We start from the raw sequence: 9,752 nt of genomic DNA, 5'->3' as shown, positions 1-9,752 counted from the left end.
TCCAATTGCCAGTGATTGATAGCAAGGCCATGCCTTGGAAGTATGAAAAGGCAGTGGTAATGTACAAGGGAAAGCAAGTGGAAGAGGATAGTTGTGAGGCGCAGGGACTGACTCGGTCGGGACGGTGTTTTGTTCCCGTGGAGTTGAGAAGGTCCAACGCGGCAGTAACAAAGAAACCCGTATCAGAAGAAGAGGCGGAGGAATTCTTGAAAAAGATGAAAGTGCAGGATTACTCCGTGGTCGAACAATTGAAGAAAACACCGGCCCAGATCTCGTTGTTATCACTATTGATCCATTCGGATGAACATCGCCGAGCCCTGATGAAGATACTGAATGAAGCTCATTTGCCCAATGAAATTTCAGTGAACCACCTTGAAACGATTGCCAACAAAATTTTCGAGGTAAACAGGGTAACGTTCTCTGATGATGATCTGTCAGTGGAGGGAACGGAACATAATTAGCTCTCTACTTGACTGTCAAATGTGAAGATTCGGTAGTTACTCGGGCGTTGGTGGATAACGGTTCAAGTGCCAATATTTGTCCATTATCCACCCTGAACCAGTTGAAGGTTGACCATGGTAGAATCCACAAGAACAACATTTGTGTCCGAGGATTTGATGGAAGTGGAACAGACACCGTGGGGGATATTATACTCGAGTTGACCATCGGCCCGGTCCAGTTTACTATGGAGTTCCAGGTATTGGATGTCGCGGTATCTTATAACCTGTTGTGGGATGACCGTGGATCCACGCGGCCAAAACGGTGCCATCCACCTTGCATCAAATGGTCAAGTTCGAATGGGATAGACAAGATGTCGTGCTGCATGGGGAAAACACTGCGTGCACCATGGGAGGCGTCATTGTGCCCTTCATAGAAACCAATGATGACAAAGGTCCCTGGGTTTACCAGATTTTCGATGCAGTGTCAGCAAACAAGACTCCCGAGGGTGAAAGCATTCCACACCCCAGGGTAGCTTCTGCAACTGTCATGATGGTTTCAGAGATGCTGAGTAATGGGTTTGTGCCAGGAAAAGGCCTGGGGGCTGAGCTTCAGGGGATTGTTCAACCTGTCTCCTTGCCCAATAATTTAGAGACCTTTGGATTGGGGTTCAAACCTACTGCGGCAGACGTAAAGCGAACGTGAAAAATGAAGAAGAGAGTTTGGGTTCTTCTCAAACCAATTCCGCATCTCTCCAAATCCTTTGTTAGAGCAAGTGCCAAGGGATAACCGGTCCCGAAAATTCTTGGGCCATTGATTGGGATGGACGGGGATTTGAATCAGAGCTTCGAAAGGCTGTTCGCTGATGTCCATGTGATAGAAGTTGGAGTGGGTTCCAGCAGAGCAAACATACAGTTTGTAGGGCCTGAGGCCAATACCAACAATTGGACGGTTACTCCTCTTCCTACCCGGGGGAGTCCTGGTAGTAGGCTTTGATTTTTCTTTCTTGTTTTTTCGAATTATTCCAGGGTGTAATCTAAATCCCATTTTATTTTGTAAAGTGTGAACCCTGTTATCCTGCATTTTAATAAAATTCTCTTTTCTTGTCTCATTTTAATTTTGTTTTGTTCTTTTCTCTTTCTGAACAGTTCTCTTTTTACTGGTTCTAATGACATGGCATGCACAACGGATCTTCGACCTAGTCTAATAAATCAATCTGACTCCGACTAAATTATACACGAGATCGGGTATGATGATGAGTCCGAATATGACGAGGATGAAGCCTTATAAGAAATAAACCGAGAATTGTGCCAGTTCGAAGAAAAACCCAAGCCTAATCTGAATGACACCGAAGTCGTCAATCTAGGGGATGCAGATAATGTCAGAGAAGCCAAAATCAGCATCCACATTGAGCCAAACATCAAGGAGGAATTAATCAAAGCCCTAATTGAGTTCAAAGATGTTTTTGCATGGTCATATGATGATATGCCGAGATTAAACACCGACCTAGTGGTTCACAAATTGCCCACTGACCCGGTATACCCTCCGGTCAAGCAAAAATTGAGGAAGTTTAAGGCGGATATGAGTGTGAAAATCAAAGAGGAAGTGACCAAGCAGCTGCAGGCAAAAGTTATTCGGGTCACTCGATATCCCGATTGGTTAGCCAATGTGGTACCAGTGCCGAAGAAGGATGGAAAAATCAGGGTATGTGTCGACTACCGCAATCTCAATAGGGCAAGTCCTAAGGATAATTTTCCATTGCCCAACATCCATATCTTGATCGATAATTGCGCTGGGCGCGAGATCGGATCCTTTGTGGACTGCTATGCAGGATATCATCAGATCTTAATGGACGAAGAAGATGCGGAAAAGACGGTTTTCATTACGCCATGGGGAACTTACTGCTACCGGGTAATGCCATTTGGATAGAAGAATGCTGGGGCAACGTACATGCGAGCAATGACTACTGTGTTTTATGACATGATACACAAAGAAATCGAGGTGTACGTAGATTATGTGATCATAAAGTCCTGGCATCAAGAAGACCATGTAGCAGACCTAAGGAAGTTCTTTCAAAGACTGCAAAGGTATGATATTAAGCTCAACCCGGCCAAATGCGCCTTCGGGGTTCCATCAGGAAAGCTGTTAGGATTCATCGTCAGTCAATGGGGTATTGAGTTGAACCCATCCAAGATCAAATCCATCCAAGATTTTCCACCGCCAAAGAACAAGACGGAGGTAATGAGTCTGTTAGGAAGACTAAATTATATCAGCAGGTTCATCGCCCAACTCACGGCTACTTGTGAACCCATATTTCGGCTGCTGAAGAAAGATGCTGCGGTAGACTAGACGGAGGAGTGCCAAGAAGCCTTCGACCAGATTAAAGGGTATCTGTCAAATCCACCTGGTTGGTCCCACCTGAGCCAGGGAGACCATTAATTCTTTATCTGACGGTCCTGGAGAATTCGTTTGGCTGCGTGTTGGGGCAACACGACATTACAGGAAGGAAGGAACATGCCATTTATTATCTTAGCAAGAAGTTTACAGTATATGAGGTCAAGTACACTCAACTCGAGAGGACATGTTGCGCCCTAACTTGGGTGGCTCAGAAGTTGAAACACTATTTGTCCTCATATACTACTTATCTCATTTCCCGTTTGGATCCATTAAAGTACATTTTCCAGAAACCTATGCCTACAGGGAGGTTAGCAAAATGGCAAATTTTGCTCACGGAGTTTGATATCATCTATTGACGAGGACGGCCATGAAAGCCCAAGCGATGGCCAATCACTTGGCTGAGAATCCTGTTGATGAAGAATACGAGCCATTGAGAACGTATTTTCCGGACGAGGAAGTAATGCATATAGGTGAGCTGGAATTACCCGAGGAACCAAGTTGGAAGCTTTTCTTTGATGGAGCCGCAAACGCGAAAGGGGTTGGAATAGGAGCGGTACTCATTTCTAAAACAGGACGTCACTATCCTGTTACAGCTCAGCTACGTTTCTATTATACCAACAACATGGCCGAGTATGAAGCGTGCATTTTGAGTCTGCGACTAGCTGCAGACATGGATGTCCAGGACGTTTTGGTCTTGGGAGACTCAGGACCTCCTGGTGCATCAGATTGAGGGTGAGTGGGAAACACGGGATTTGAAACTCATACCATACCGACAATGTTTGCACGATCTGAGCAAGCGATTTCGATCAGTGGAATTCAGACACATCCCAAGAGTTCATAATGAGGTTGTCGATGCATTGGACACCTTGGCATCAATGTTACACCACCCAGACAAAATTCATGTCGACCCATTGCACATTCAGATTCGTGATCAGCATGCTTATTGCAACGTGGTAGAGGAGGAAGTGGATGGCGAGCCATGGTTTTATGACATAAAGGAGTACCTCAAGATGGGGATATACCCGGAGCAAGCCACCGGAGACCAAAAAAGAGCCATTCGGCGTTTGTCAAATGGTTTCTTCCTCAGTGGAGGAGTGTTGTACAAAAGAACCTCAGATTTGGGATTGCTAAGATGTATAGATGCCGGTCAAGCCACGACAGTAATGGCAGAGGTACATGCTGGAGTTTGTGGGCCACATATGAGCGGATATGTATTGGCAAAGAAGATTCTTCGAGCAGGGTACTATTGGCTCACTATGGAGCATGATTGTATCAATTTCGTGAGGAAATGCCATCAATGTCAGATACACGGAGATCTGATTCATTCTCCGCCGACAGAATTGCATACAATGTCAGCGCCATGGCCATTTGTTGCATGGGGCATGGATGTCATTGGGCCTATTGAGCCGGCAGCGACCAACGGCCATAGGTTCATTCTGGTGACCATCGACTACTTTACCAAGTGGGTCGAAGCTAAAACTTTCAAATCGGTAACCAAGAAGGCAGTGGTGGATTTTGTTCACTCCTATATTATCTGCAGATTTGGGGTCCCAAAAGTGATCATCACGGATAATGGTGCAAATCTTAACAGCAATTTGATGAGGGAGGTATGCCAACAGTTTAAGATTACACACCGCAATTCCACCCCATATCGTCCCAAGGCGAATAGAGCAGTTGAAGCAACCAATAAGAACATCAAGAAGATACTGAGGAAGATGGTAGAAGGATCTAGACAATGGCATGAGAAATTACCCTTTGCCTTGTTAGGTTATCGCACTACAGTCCGGACTTCCGTAGGTGCAACTCCTTATTTATTGGTATACGGAACTAAAGTAGTGATACCAGCAAAGATCGAAATTCCCTCCCTCTGAATTGTCGTTGAAGCCGGGATTGACGACGATGAATGGGTCAAAGCTCGACTGGAGCAGTTGAACTTAATAGATGAAAAAAGATTAGCAGCAGTGTGCCATGGCCAGTTGTATCAGAAGAGAATGGCAAGAGCATACAATAAGAAGGTGCGCCCCAGAAAATTTGAAGTAGGGAAGCAAGTATTGAAACGGATCCTCCCACATCAGATCGAAGCAAAAGGCAAGTTCTCCCCAAATTAGCAAGGGCCTTATGTTGTGACCAGAGTGTTATCCAACGGCGCTTTATGTCTAACAGATATCGATGGAAGATGCGTCGACATGGCTATCAATTCTGATGCAGTCAAAAGATATTATGCGTAATTTCTTTGATTATGATAGTTATTGGTTCGTTTGTTTGTACTTGGTACTTATTGGATAATGAAATGACGGAGGCAATTCTTTCTTCTATCCAAACCCTTTTAACCTTTGCTTTCCCCTTTGAGCCCTATTTATTCTTTCATACCCCTCTTTTGGAGTCACTAATGGAAAAAATATATGAAAAAAAAAGAGAAAAATAAAAACAAGATAAAGGTCATAAGAAAAACAAAGGAATCGTGGGAACTACGTTTGACCTGATTCCTCAAAGAGGATACGTAGGCGCCTCACGGCTCGGTCATAGTGTGCATAGTGTGCATAATGTGCATAGTTCAACATAGTGTAACAAAAATAAAATCCCCCAAGCAAGAAAACTGGGGCAGAAGTTATGTTTTAAAGTTTCAAAAAAGGTTTGATTCCAAGAGTTGTAGTGGTGCACCCATCAAAGTTATTTTGAATTTTTGATAGCCTTTCTTTTAGCCCCATACCAAAACCAACATCGATGTCCAAAAAAGACCTCCCGATCAATATCCGAGAGGTGCCAAGTCAGGCAAATGAAAGCCGAGAATAATACACTGATCCCCAACAAAAAAGAGGATCATAAATTGGAAATGAATTGATAGCCGGAAAGAATCTCCAAAAGAGAGAGTCATATCGGCAACACTCCAATCCCCCGCTGAAAAAATAAAATAAAATGAGAGAGTCTTATCGGTGAAAACCTTCACAGGCACCATAAGGCGACGAAAGGTGAGAGAAATAAAACGAGAGAGTCTTATCGGTGAAAACCTCCACAGGCACCATAAGGCGACGGGAGCTAAGAGACAGGAGAGAGTCTTATCAGTGAAAACCCCTTGAAGGGCACTATAAGGCGACAAGATAGATTGGCAAAAAGGATCCGCATTTGCGGAGAGGTGGGCACCTATTTATCCCCAACAAGTGAGGCCATGAGGAAGATTGATTGATACAAATAGACTGGGTCGATTAAACCGTAATGCACGACATGATCGTTGGGACCATTCATACCGTCCAGATAAGTTCTTTCCTTTTCTTCTCTCCCAGCATTTGTTCAGAAAGATTTTTCTTTTTTTTTATTATTTTTTATCTTTTTCATTTCTTTGTAAATTTGTTTTGAGAAGGATTTTTCAGAATTTACTACCAGGGGCCAAAATGGTACAAAGCAAAATGCGAAGGGGACAGGCCAAAGTCAAGGCAATAATACAAAAGGCGTTTGTTGCAAGACCAAATGACAAACTGACCTAGAAAGTTAAGGGGAACATGAAGAAAAGCGGGAAACGACGGTTGAGGGACTTATGGACCAAGTTCCAAGAAGATCCCCAGCAGAACTTCGATAGATCACTGACCAAGGTCCAGGATGGTCAAACAACACATAAAGGGGGAAGGAGGAAGAGAGAATTAATCCGCAGCAAGATAACCCCAACAGTCCTATCCTCAATAACGTTATCCCCAGATGATAACATTTTATGCCCTGCAGTGCTGGGAGAAAATAAACTTTTAAGGGAGTGGTTTTGGAGTAGAAGAGGACTCCCCCAACATGTTTTTGAAACAAAAGAGCGGGGAAGGGATAAATGGAAAACCATCCCCAACAGAAATATCATCCCCAGCAAGCAACTTTATCCCCAGCCAGTTTTGGGAGCACAGAGCAAGGGAAAGGGAAAGGGAAAAATCGTCCCCCAGCAGGAGTGACACGATCACTCACCATGTTAAAACTAACAAAATTTTCTTTGATTTCTACAGGAAAATAAAGGTTGATGATGGCAGAAAGACACGCCACAAGGAAGGTCACCAAAACCGGGGAAGAAAAATTTTCTGTCGTTGTCAAAACTTTTCTCAGAGGAACGAGGAAACAAATTCAAATACTTTTATGTATTAGATAAATAGGCGCCCACCTATATAATGAGAGGAATATTTTCATGTCTTAGTTAAATAGGCGCCCACCTGTATAATGAGGGAATACTTTCATATCTTAGTTAAATAGGCGCCCACCTGTAAAACGAGAGGAATACTTTTATGTCTTAGATAAATAGGCGCCCACCTGTATAATGAGAGGAATATTTTCATGTCTTAGTTAAATAGGCGCCCACCTGTATAATGAGGGAATACTTTCATGTCTTAGTTAAATAGGCGCCCACCTGTATAACGAGTGGAATACTTTATGTCTTAGTTAAATAGGCGCCCACCTGTATAATGAGAGGAATATTTTTATGTCTTAGTTAAATAGGCGCCCACCTGTATAATGAGAGGAATACTTTTATGTCTTAGATAAATAGGCGCCCACCTGTATAATGAGAGGAATACTTTTATGTCTTAGATAAATAGGCGCCCACCTGTATAATGATAGGAATACTTTTATGTCTTAGATAAATAGGCGCCCATCTGTATAACGAGAGGAATAATTTTATGTCTTAGTTAAATAGGCGCCCACCTGTATAATGAGAAGAATATTTTAATGTCTTAGTTAAATAGGCGCCCACCTGTATAACGAGAGGAATACTTTTATGTCTTAGTTAAATAGGCGCCCACCTGTATAATGAGAGGAATAGTTTCATGTCTTAGATAAATAGGCGTCCACCTGTATAATGAGAGGAATACTTTTATGTCTTAGATAAATAGGCGCCCACCTGTATAATGATAGGAATACTTTTATGTCTTAGATAAATAGGCGCCCACCTGTATAACGAGAGGAATACTTTTATGTCTTAGTTAAATAGGCGCCCACCTGTATAATGAGAGGAATACTTTTATGTCTTAGATAAATAGGCGCCCACCTGTATAACGAGAGGAATATATTCATATCTTAGTTAAATAGGCGCCCACCTGTATAATGAGAGGAATACTTTCATGTCTTAGATAAATAGGCGCCCACCTGTATAACGAGAGGAATATATTCATGTCTTAGATAAATAGGCGCCCACCTGTATAATGAGAGGAATACTTTTATGTCTTAGATAAATAGGCGCCCACCTGTATAATGAGAGGAATACTTTCATGTCTTAGTTAAATAGGCGTCCACCTGTATAACAAGAGGAATACTTTTATGTCTTAGATAAATAGGCGCCCACCTGTATAATGAGAGGAATACTTTCATGTCTTAGTTAAATAGGCGCCCACCTGTATAATGAGAGGAATATTTTAATGTCTTAGTTAAATAGGCGCCCACCTGTATAATGAGAGGAATACTTTCATGTCTTAGTTAAATAGGCGCCCACCTGTATAATGAGAGGAATACTTTTATGTCATAGATAAATAGGCGCCCACCTGTATAATGAGAGGACTACTTTCATGTCTTAGATAAATAGGCGCCCACCTGTATAACGAGAGGAATACTTTTATGTCTTAGTTAAATAGGTGACCACCTATATAACGAGAGGAATATATTCATGTCTTAGTTAAATAGGCGCCCACCTGTATAATGAGAGGATTACTTTTATGTCTTAGATAAATAGGCGCCCACCTGTATAACGAGAGGAATACTTTTATGTCTTAGATAAATAGGCGCCCACTTGTATAATGAGAGGAATATTTTCATGTCTTAGTTAAATAGGCGCTCACCTGTATAATGAGAGGAATACTTTTATATCTTAGTTAAATAGGCGCCCACCTGTATAATGAGAGGAATACTTTCATGTCTTAGATAAATAGGCGCCCACCTGTATAATGAGAGGAATACTTTCATGTCTTAGTTAAATAGGCGCCCACCTGTATAATGAGAGGAATATTTTAATGTCTTAGTTAAATAGGCGCCCACATGTATAATGAGAGGAATACTTTCATGTCTTAGTTAAATAGGCGTCCACCTGTATAATGATTGGAATACTTTTATGTCTTAGATAAATAGGCGCCCACATGTATAATGAGAGGAATACTTTTATGTCATAGATAAATAGGCGCCCACCTGTATAATGAGAGGAATACTTTCATGTCTTAGATAAATAGGCGCCCACCTGTATAACGAGAGGAATACTTTTATGTCTTAGATAAATAGGCGCCCACCTGTATAACGAGAGGAATACTTTTATGTCTTAGTTAAATAGGTGCCCACCTGTATAACGAGAGGAATATATTCATATCTTAGTTAAATAGGCGCCCACCTGTATAATGAGAGGATTACTTTTATGTCTTAGATAAATAGGCGCCCACCTGTATAACGAGAGGAATACTTTTATGTCTTAGATAAATAGGCGCCCACCTGTATAATGAGAGGAATATTTTCATGTCTTAGTTAAATAGGCGCCCACCTGTATAATGAGAGGAATACTTTCATGTCTTAGTTAAATAGGCGCCCACCTGTATAACGAGAGGAATACTTTTATGTCTTAGTTAAATAGGCACCCACTTGTATAATGAGAGGAATATTTTTATGTCTTAGTTAAATAGGCGCCCACCTGTATAATAAGAGGAATACTTTTATGTCTTAGATAAATAGGCGCCCACCTGTATAATGAGAGGAATACTTTTATGTCTTAGATAAATAGGCGCCCACCTGTATAATGATAGGAATACTTTTATGTCTTAGATAAATAGGCGCCCACCTGTATAACGAGAGGAATACTTTTATGTCTTAGTTAAATAGGAGCGCACCTGTATAATGAGAGGAATATTTTCATGTCTTAGTTAAATAGGCGCCCACCTGTATAACGAGAGGAATACTTTTATGTCTTAGTTAAATAGGCGCCC

The sequence above is a fragment of the Nicotiana tabacum genome, chromosome 20, assembly GCF_000715075.1.
Source record: "Nicotiana tabacum cultivar K326 chromosome 20, ASM71507v2, whole genome shotgun sequence".
In the NCBI taxonomy this organism is placed as follows: Eukaryota; Viridiplantae; Streptophyta; class Magnoliopsida; order Solanales; family Solanaceae; genus Nicotiana; species Nicotiana tabacum.
Note: the sequence above shows the minus strand (reverse complement) of the source record.